The sequence below is a fragment of the Labeo rohita genome, chromosome 7 (assembly GCF_022985175.1).
Source record: "Labeo rohita strain BAU-BD-2019 chromosome 7, IGBB_LRoh.1.0, whole genome shotgun sequence".
NCBI classification, from domain to species: domain Eukaryota; kingdom Metazoa; phylum Chordata; class Actinopteri; order Cypriniformes; family Cyprinidae; genus Labeo; species Labeo rohita.
In genome coordinates this window covers 19,072,177-19,080,833 of record NC_066875.1, presented here as the reverse complement: position 1 = coordinate 19,080,833, position 8,657 = coordinate 19,072,177, and the positions used below count along the sequence as shown (strand labels likewise).

Here is an 8,657-nt window from a genome sequence, read left to right as displayed (position 1 = left end):
TTTGAAATCACCAATAAAATCTCACAACAGCTGCCTCATAAATATTGTTCCTTATGCTTCAATAGCGTTAAAAAAAGTTTATTTTTCAGGCGAGTTCAGCCAGTGCCAATGCGCAATACTGAGCAGACGTCTGTTTCTATAGCAACCAGGACTTCTAACGGCAGCTGCAGTGACGCGCTGATTTTACCGATTAGCGATTGGCTCATTTATTCCAAAGGTGGGGCTTCACAGCCATAATGAACGTTGCATTTTTCCCCATTCAAAACTATATGAGTGATACGTCTTGGATATTCTATAGTCTTTGTTATTACATCCAACAACAGAACACCTCAACTGCTTCGGAGCCAATCTTGTCTTCCCCTGCACTGGCGTCGAAACAATGGCAGTCGGACTGTTTACAGCTCACTCAGGGCAGGTCTAAGGTAGGACGGCCGTGTCAATCAACTATCATGGGAGCGACCTTGGTCGGTGTGACGTCACACAGACAAGATGCTTAGAATGGCTTGATTTGAAAAAGGGGATATTACTTATAAAGATTAAAAAAATACCACAGAGTGGATTTTTATCATTATAGGGTAGTTGTGTACACACACTGCCAACACACATTCATGTTCAAACAACATTTAAAAGTGAGTTTTGCATCCGATGACCGCTTTAAGATGTTTCTGATACTGCATATAGTGTTGGGGAAAATTCAGATTCGTAGAACTGGCAACATTTTATTTCACTAGCGTAAACAGCTGCTTTAAGGGCAAGCAATTTTATAATAATGGAAGACAGACCTCAGAACACTGAATGAAGTGCTTTTGTGGAAACAGTTTATCATTTAATGAATCGACAGCGTATTGACTAATCTTCAACATGTTTGCCATTACATATTCAATTTGTATCAATCTATTTTTATTGGGTACACCGGAAAAAAAAATGCAGTTTTAAAAGAAAGTCACAGACAAGTCAGTTTATCCAGCTTCTCATTTGTTTCTATGGTATCCATAAACAGTGACTGTAGCACAAGAGACAAGATCAATAACATCAAGGCTGTAATGTGATTGGTTGTCAAGGCACACGTGATCCAAGATGAGGTAGAGATGGTAGAGATGAAGACCCTGATATCTCCAAATAATAAGACCATCTCTGGTGTAAATTTGAATTGGCTACACCCACATTAAGTTGAATTCAACACAGGTGAATCTATCTAGTCTGCAATAAGGGATAAGAAGGCAATGCATGGGAAATATATTATGAAGCATGACGTGTGGGCGGGTAAAAAGACAACCCCAGGGGTCATTGACCGCTTGTGCTACTGTACATCTATTCCTTTATCTGTACAGAGCACGTCCTCCTCTGTGCCAAGTCAAACACGGTCTCCCCCACCTCTACATACACATAAAAAGAGAATTGTTCAAGGTCTCCACCTGCACTGCCATTCACTCTCATATTGCATAGGAGGTCTTGGATCACACCATTTCAGAGAAGACGATGAATCCGTCATGGAGGAAAGGAAAAGGGACTGCCTAATAACACTGAATCAGGTTGCAGCGCCTTAGGCTTGTATTGTTCCTACTAAATATAGGCCAATTCATCAATTTTCAATTTGTCTTCTAAAATACTGAACCGACAAAAGCGCCCACTCTCAAATTCTGCTAGCTATTATGACCATGCCCCATTGTCCGCACCCTGAAACACACATTGACACACAAACACGCACACACCCTCGTACAGACACTCTTATTTCCACAACAAATGAAAGGGGACATCTTGCAGGGAAACTCTCGCACACATGTACTGTATGTGTCAGTATAAAGGATATGGAGTCTTGAATGGATTTTCACATCAGAGCTCTTCAATCAAACGAAAAGCGTCATGGTAGAAGTGACGTTTGAAGTGCATAAATAAACAAAAGACATTCACTGAGTTCATAGAAGTCAAACAGGCCACGTGGGATGAAACTAAACCGGACTGTACAAAACAACAGTTAACAGATTAGTTGGGTTGAATCTCTCATTTCAAGACAATCATAGAGGGTCATAAAAGTCTATTATAGGCATACTTCCATTGAATTTATGAACACTATCAGATTTCCAAAAACCCTTTGTAGTACTTAGCAGTTGGGATGGTTGTCATTCGATTAAGAAAAGCCATTCTTCAAACACATCTCAATTCTTTGAAAAAGTAGGCTAAGTAAACCCTGTGACCCAAAGTCATCAGAAAGACTTTAAGTAGTAGCTGAGGAAATATGAAACACAACCTGAACAAATTTCACGGCACACAAAATATTCAGCATGTCCTCAAAACTTGTTCACCATATTTGAATTTTCAAACAGGTCCATGTTGTATCAAATAAACTTTTGACATACTGTATGTGTCCTCTGTGTTCTCATTTTTCTTCTTATTTCATTTACTTTCAGTGTTTTATTTCTGGTGATCTGCTGTTATTTCTCTTTCCCTGAATGGATTTTATATGTATCTTGGATAATACAAGGCAATAAGATACTCAGAAACAGGTAAAAGAACAAAAGAAAAGGCGTAGCCCTTGCCCCCCTCACTCCAGTGCCTTGCTTTTCACCAGAGACAGCAAATCCCCTCAGAAAAACAGACTTACGTAACCGCACGGCGCACCTGCAGTGAGCACAGAAGAAAAAACTTGAAAGCAACAGTGTTTGAATGGCTGGACTTAAAAGACGTCCTACACCAACTGTCATAATATGTAAAGCAATATGGCCATGATTCCTAGAACTTTCATCTGTAATTGTTTAGAACTGACCTCTTCCATCGATTCTGTCATCGGTTTTGAGTTTATTTTAATGACCGTATAAAAAAAAAAAAAACTCCAGATTGTAACCTTGCATGCTTCATTCACTATAAGGGAATGTCTCATCTAGCTATGATGAAAGTAAAGCCAGCATAAACAGAACAGTAGGGAAACACTCATGCAACCCTTTGACCCTTCAGTGTGTCCACATGTTGGACATTGAGGTTATCTGCGGTAATGCTTTTTGCTTGGAATTTCTTGCCACCTAGTGGACAAAAAGGCGTACAGCAAATTCTATGCAAATATGGAGTCATGAGTGAGTGTCATTATTGTTTTGAACCAGTTCAGTTTTAAATTTTTCCCCACTGAGACTGTCCTGTGGACTGTGTTGGACCACATCTATTTAATGTTCTTAAATCAAAAGTTAATTCATAAAAAACTGAATTTACAATGCCTTTTTCATTCTTAGTGGTTTCATCTATTGTTTTTTTGAGCTGCATGTTTAGGGCATTGTCTATGATACAACTACCGAATTGATTGTATTTACTTTTCCACTCCTTTTCCCCATCCTTTGTTACTTATCTACTGTAAGTTTGTTGACATACTGTTAAAAATCCCACGCTTGTTTACATGCGTTTCCTTTCATTGCTCTCTATAACTACCAACATGCGGTAGACTATTTAAAGCATCTTGATAGCAATGAACATACAGTGTTGCTAGCAAATAATGATAATGTATGAATTTATCTCATTGAGTATAAACTCTAAACAATTGCAATTGCCTTTGTCACAACTCGCAGCTGTTTAGGGGACATTACTGTACAGCTCAATCGCAAAACCTAGTTGTTGTGTAATTGCCCAATTAATTGTAGCAATGCATCAGGGCTCTACATTTAAACAGAAAACATTCCATGTCATAGATATTTATGGAATATATGTATGTCTGACAGATTTTGATGGATGATTTTGCATGTGATGGTTCACATAAAGAAAGAATGTTTAATATTATATTGTATAATATTATATAATATTATACTGAGAATCAGCTCATCAGTTTTGAGCAAATGTACTTGTACTTACTCTTTTGCACAAAACATATTTACCTAATAAGAAAGTCAAATCTGCCCTGGTGAAAAAAACAGCATATGCTGGTTAGGTATGTTTTGGTGCTGGTTTAAGCTGGTCCTTTGCTGGTTTATGCTGGTCCTTGACCAGCAACATGACCAGCATAAACCAGCAAAGGACCATCTTAACCCAGCACCAAAACATACCTAACCAGCATCCCAGCATCAAAACATACATACCAGCATATGCTGTTTTTTTCACCAGGGATGCTGGGATGCTGGGTAGGTATGTTTTGGTGCGTGTTTAAGCTGGTCCTTTGCTGGTTTATGCTGGTCCTTTGCTGGTTTTTGCTGGTCCTTTGCTGGTTTATGCTGGTCAAGGACCAGCATCAACCAGCAAAGGACCAGCATAAACCAGCAAAGGACCAGCTTAACCCAGCACCAAAACATACCTAACCAGCATCCGAGCATCAAAACATACATACCAGCATATGCTGTTTTTTTCACCAGGGATGCTGGGTAGGTATGTTTTGGTGCTGGTTTAAGCTGGTCCTTTGCTGGTTTATGCTGGTCCTTTGCTGGTTTATGCTGGTCCTTGACCAGCAACATGACCAGTATAAACCAGCAAAGGACCATCTTAAACCAGCACCAAAACATACCTAACCAGCATCCCAGCATCAAAATATACATACCAGCATATGCTGTTTTTTTTTTCACCAGGGATGCTGGGTAGGTATGTTTTGGTGCTGGTTTAAGCTGGTCCTTTGCTGGTTTATGCTGGTCCTTGACCAGCAACATGACCAGCATAAACCAGCAAAGGACAAAGACCAGCATAAACCAGCACCAAAACATACCTAACCAGCATCCGAGCATCAAAACATACATACCAGCATATGCTGGTTTTTTCACCAAGGATGCTGGGTAGGTATGTTTTGGTGCTGGTTTAAGCTGGTCCTTTGCTGGTTTATGCTGGTCCTTTGCTGGTTTATGCTGGTCCTTGACCAGCAACATGACCAGCATAAACCAGCAAAGGACCAGCTTAAACCAGCACCAAAACATACCTAACCAGCATCAAAATATACATACCAGCATATGCTGTTTTTTTTTTCACCAGGGATGCTGGGATGCTGGGTAGTTATGTTTTGGTGCTGGTTTAAGCTGGTCCTTTGCTGGTTTATGCTGGTCCTTGACCAGCAACATGACCAGCATAAACCAGCAAAGGACAAAGGACCAGCATAAACCAGCACCAAAACATACCTAACCAGCATCCCAGCATCCCAGCATCAAAACATACCTACCAGCATATGCTGTTTTTTTCACCAGGGTGGTGAACAAGAAATTAACTGTTCAGAGATATGGATTCTCAATTCTCTTTTGAGATTTTATAAGAGCAAGCAATATAAAACAGTATTTCAAAAAAAGTTCCTTTATTATTTATTTTATTTTTGTATTTATGTATTTATTTAGGTAGGTAGCTAGCTAGCTAGCGCTAAGTGGGACATTCAGTAGGCCTAAATTACTGTACATCAGTGAACACCGAGAGAGCCTTGCGATGAAATGCAAAACATCACTATTATCGAGCTTTTAAAATAGTAGACTTATTTAAAAACATCGTTCAATATTCTAATAAAACCACTCTATTCTCATCTAAATGATGATTGAAGGAATCACCCAGGAATTTCTTTCAAAACTTGACACCTTTCAACACCATTAGAAACGCGTTGTTGTATCAAACCATAAAATATAGCCCAAATGTGTCGCTCCACCCACCAAGAAGAATGTACTCCGGGTACTTAAGGTCAAACCTACCAGATATCCTACAATATCACGCAATCACCAACAGAGGGCACCATTGCACTATTTCTCTCTTCGATTTGTTGACAACAAACATCTGACTGTCTTTCTGCCTGACTGTGCCATCTTGAATATTATTTGAAAAGTTAAAAACCTCACATGGCATTTTAGTTATATATGAAAATTCTGTCCCTCACTCTTAAGTTCCAAAGTTCCAAACATTAAGTTCTTTCTTCTGTTTAACACGAAAGAAGATATTGTGTGCAACAGGCACTGGTAAACAAACAGTTGACAACTGACTTCCATGGAATGGAAAAAACTAAACTAAAATAAATAATAATTTAAAAAACTGATTGGTTGTCAACATCCTTCAAAATATCTTATTTTGTGTTTAGAAGAAAGAAACCCATATAGATAGATTTTATAGGTTAACTATCCTTTTAAGTCTCAACACAAACCACACAAATGTTTAGATATTTTGAATAAAGTTTATATAACATTCTTCAGACGCTGAGAGGTGTAGATGCGCTTGCTCAGTAGATGCTTAGACAGTCATCATTTCCATAGTTGGCGCTAGCTTGTCACGTGACATACCCTGCCAGTAGAGGTCCAATCTTTCCCTGGCGGACAGCAAGCTTCACTGGCAGGTCACGTGACCAGCTGCCAGCCAGGATCGAACTGTACGGGCTGCTACAGCCTGTACGCTCTGACGTGCTGCTTTGCGCTCTTCTCAATGCTGTTACATGCAGCTATTGTATTCGCCACGGGATTTTAGCTATTCGCTTCGCTTTACCTCCCATGTTTCCAGCGACGAAGGAATGAAGAGGCTTCCCAATAAACGGTAAATATATATATGTTTTTTTTTCCCCGTTTATGAGAATTTTGTTTATGAATTCGCTATATGGCATTCGGTTCTGTTTATTCTTACTGCTCCTGAATGTTGCATACCATAACAGTGGTATTATGCAAGATCCAATATAGCCACAGAAAGAACTGCAACGGAGTGTCATTTTGGGTGATTCTCATTATAATTATGTGTATGATATGTATTATAAATTCACAGCTGGACTGAGAGCGATTTGAAATCCACCACATTTAGCATCAACATCTCGGTTATTTGTGTCTTGTCGTCTATTTTAGTCCAGTCGACTTAAATCAAGATGCATGTATAATAATTGGTAGTTATTTTAAGAATCGGTTTATGAAAATGTACGAGAGAAAGCATAGAACCCTTTTACTTTCAACGGATTTAAATCGAAGCTGTTTACAAACATTCCCCCTTGATCACACCTCTTGAAATGCGTCCTTCAGTCTGGTGCAGTTCAGGTGATTCGTTTATGAAATCTCCATATTCCAAACACATCTCTGATGTCTTCCTTTGTGTCTTCAACTCTGATATTCTCATTCTTCTTGCTTAACGGCCACGTTTACAGCACATTTTCTTTTGCTGTTTATGGTTTATTGTATTCTGGTTCATGTATTCTACTTTATAGAGGTGCTAGAGATGCACTCATTCAGTATAGTGGAATATTATTGTAGATGATATTCCTTTATAATCAGAATATTATGATTAAACTGCTATTATTTGGGGGTACAAGAAATGCACTCATTCGTTAAATCTCAGTTGTGTCCTTAAAAATAACACACAAGAGCACTGTAAACTGCAATAAATAGAATGTAGAAACTGGAATATTGACTTAATCTGGTTATGCATTTGCACTCATAACATTTACATAATCAGAATATGAGGTGTTAATTGCAGTGAGACCAGCTGGGTCATTCTGCGTCAGTGCAACCAGAGTGCAACCTGGCTTAAATTTTTCATTTTGTTTATATATTTTTTTGGTGAAAGGCATACATAAATGAAGATGAAAGCCTAATTATTACATTTTAATGGGTGAATAGTTACTGAGTTATTCTCTATTTTGTAGAGGGGGTCAGAATGACAGTTTTCACCTGCAAAATTACTTTTAGAAAGATGACAGCATCATTAGGTTATTTTTACAAAGAGATTGGCAGGTCTGTTATTAAAGTCTGTTGACTTTAGTTGTCTGTGTTGCATTATATGCCAATAGTGACCATTCCACATAGAAAAAAGAAGTATTAAAGATATCATAATGCCCTTTTAGAATTTAGGTCTTAACAAATTTTCGTCTTGGCTTCTTAAATTTCAAGGCCCTGTATGGTTCAGTTCCAGAGATATTAGATATTGGAACATCTAAATATGCTGCCATGAGTAAATTGTTTTTGAATATTCACCATAACTGAATGTTTAAATTTGTACAAATTAAAACAAAAGTAATTCTGGCCAATATTAGATAAAGACTGCGAGAAGCGAAGCTATTGAGGAAGCATTGTTTGATCTCATGGCCTACATTTTACTATTTTCTATGCTCTGGTGTATTTTATGATTTGATGAGTTGATTAAATTAATTCCAAAATGAATAAAATACAAAGTAGTAAAGCAAGAGACATCTCCAGTATTTCCATAAGAGGAAAAAATGGTATGTTTCTCTATTTTTCACATACAAACATCCACACATATTTAGGGGTAAATCATGCTGCTTTTGCCTTTCCACACACAGATGTTCAGTAGATGGAAGTAGGCCAGTGACAGATCTGTGTGTAAGCTTTTGGGTGGGATTCTTTACAGATGTATTTTACAGTCATTTTGCCCTCATATACTGTTCATACTGGCCTATCTCATTTAAAGAGGTGAGATCAAAATAACTAAATAAACATTTCTGCTCTCTTTAAGCGACCAGTGAATTAGCACATGCTGTTTATAATCTTTTGGTTAATTTTTCAAATTGCGGCATTGTCTTGTGTTTTAAAATAAGGGATACACCTTTTCAGTGATGTTTAGAAGAGAGATTTCACTGAACTGTGTCCAGTATTACTGAAGCGTCGAGAGTTCATCTCGGGATTTGTACTCAGATGGACGTGCACACCAGTGTTTATGGGTGGATGGGCCACTAAATATAAACACTGCTCATCTGGCAGACAAATAAACTGTTCAATGATAGGTGTAACGTGTGTAGACTTTTG

At 38.2% G+C, this 8,657-nt stretch overlaps 1 protein-coding gene across 1 annotated transcript in view; it reads left to right on the top strand.

Moving 5' to 3' along the window:
- The first annotated feature begins 6,271 nt into the window (after positions 1-6,271).
- Positions 6,272-8,657, top strand: part of si:ch211-288d18.1 (USP6 N-terminal-like protein) — a 37,844-nt gene continuing 35,458 nt past the window's right edge. Inside the window, exon 1 of the mRNA XM_051115247.1 lies at positions 6,272-6,450. The gene's annotated coding sequence lies outside the window, so the exon portion shown is untranslated. The remainder of the gene's footprint in view (positions 6,451-8,657) is intronic.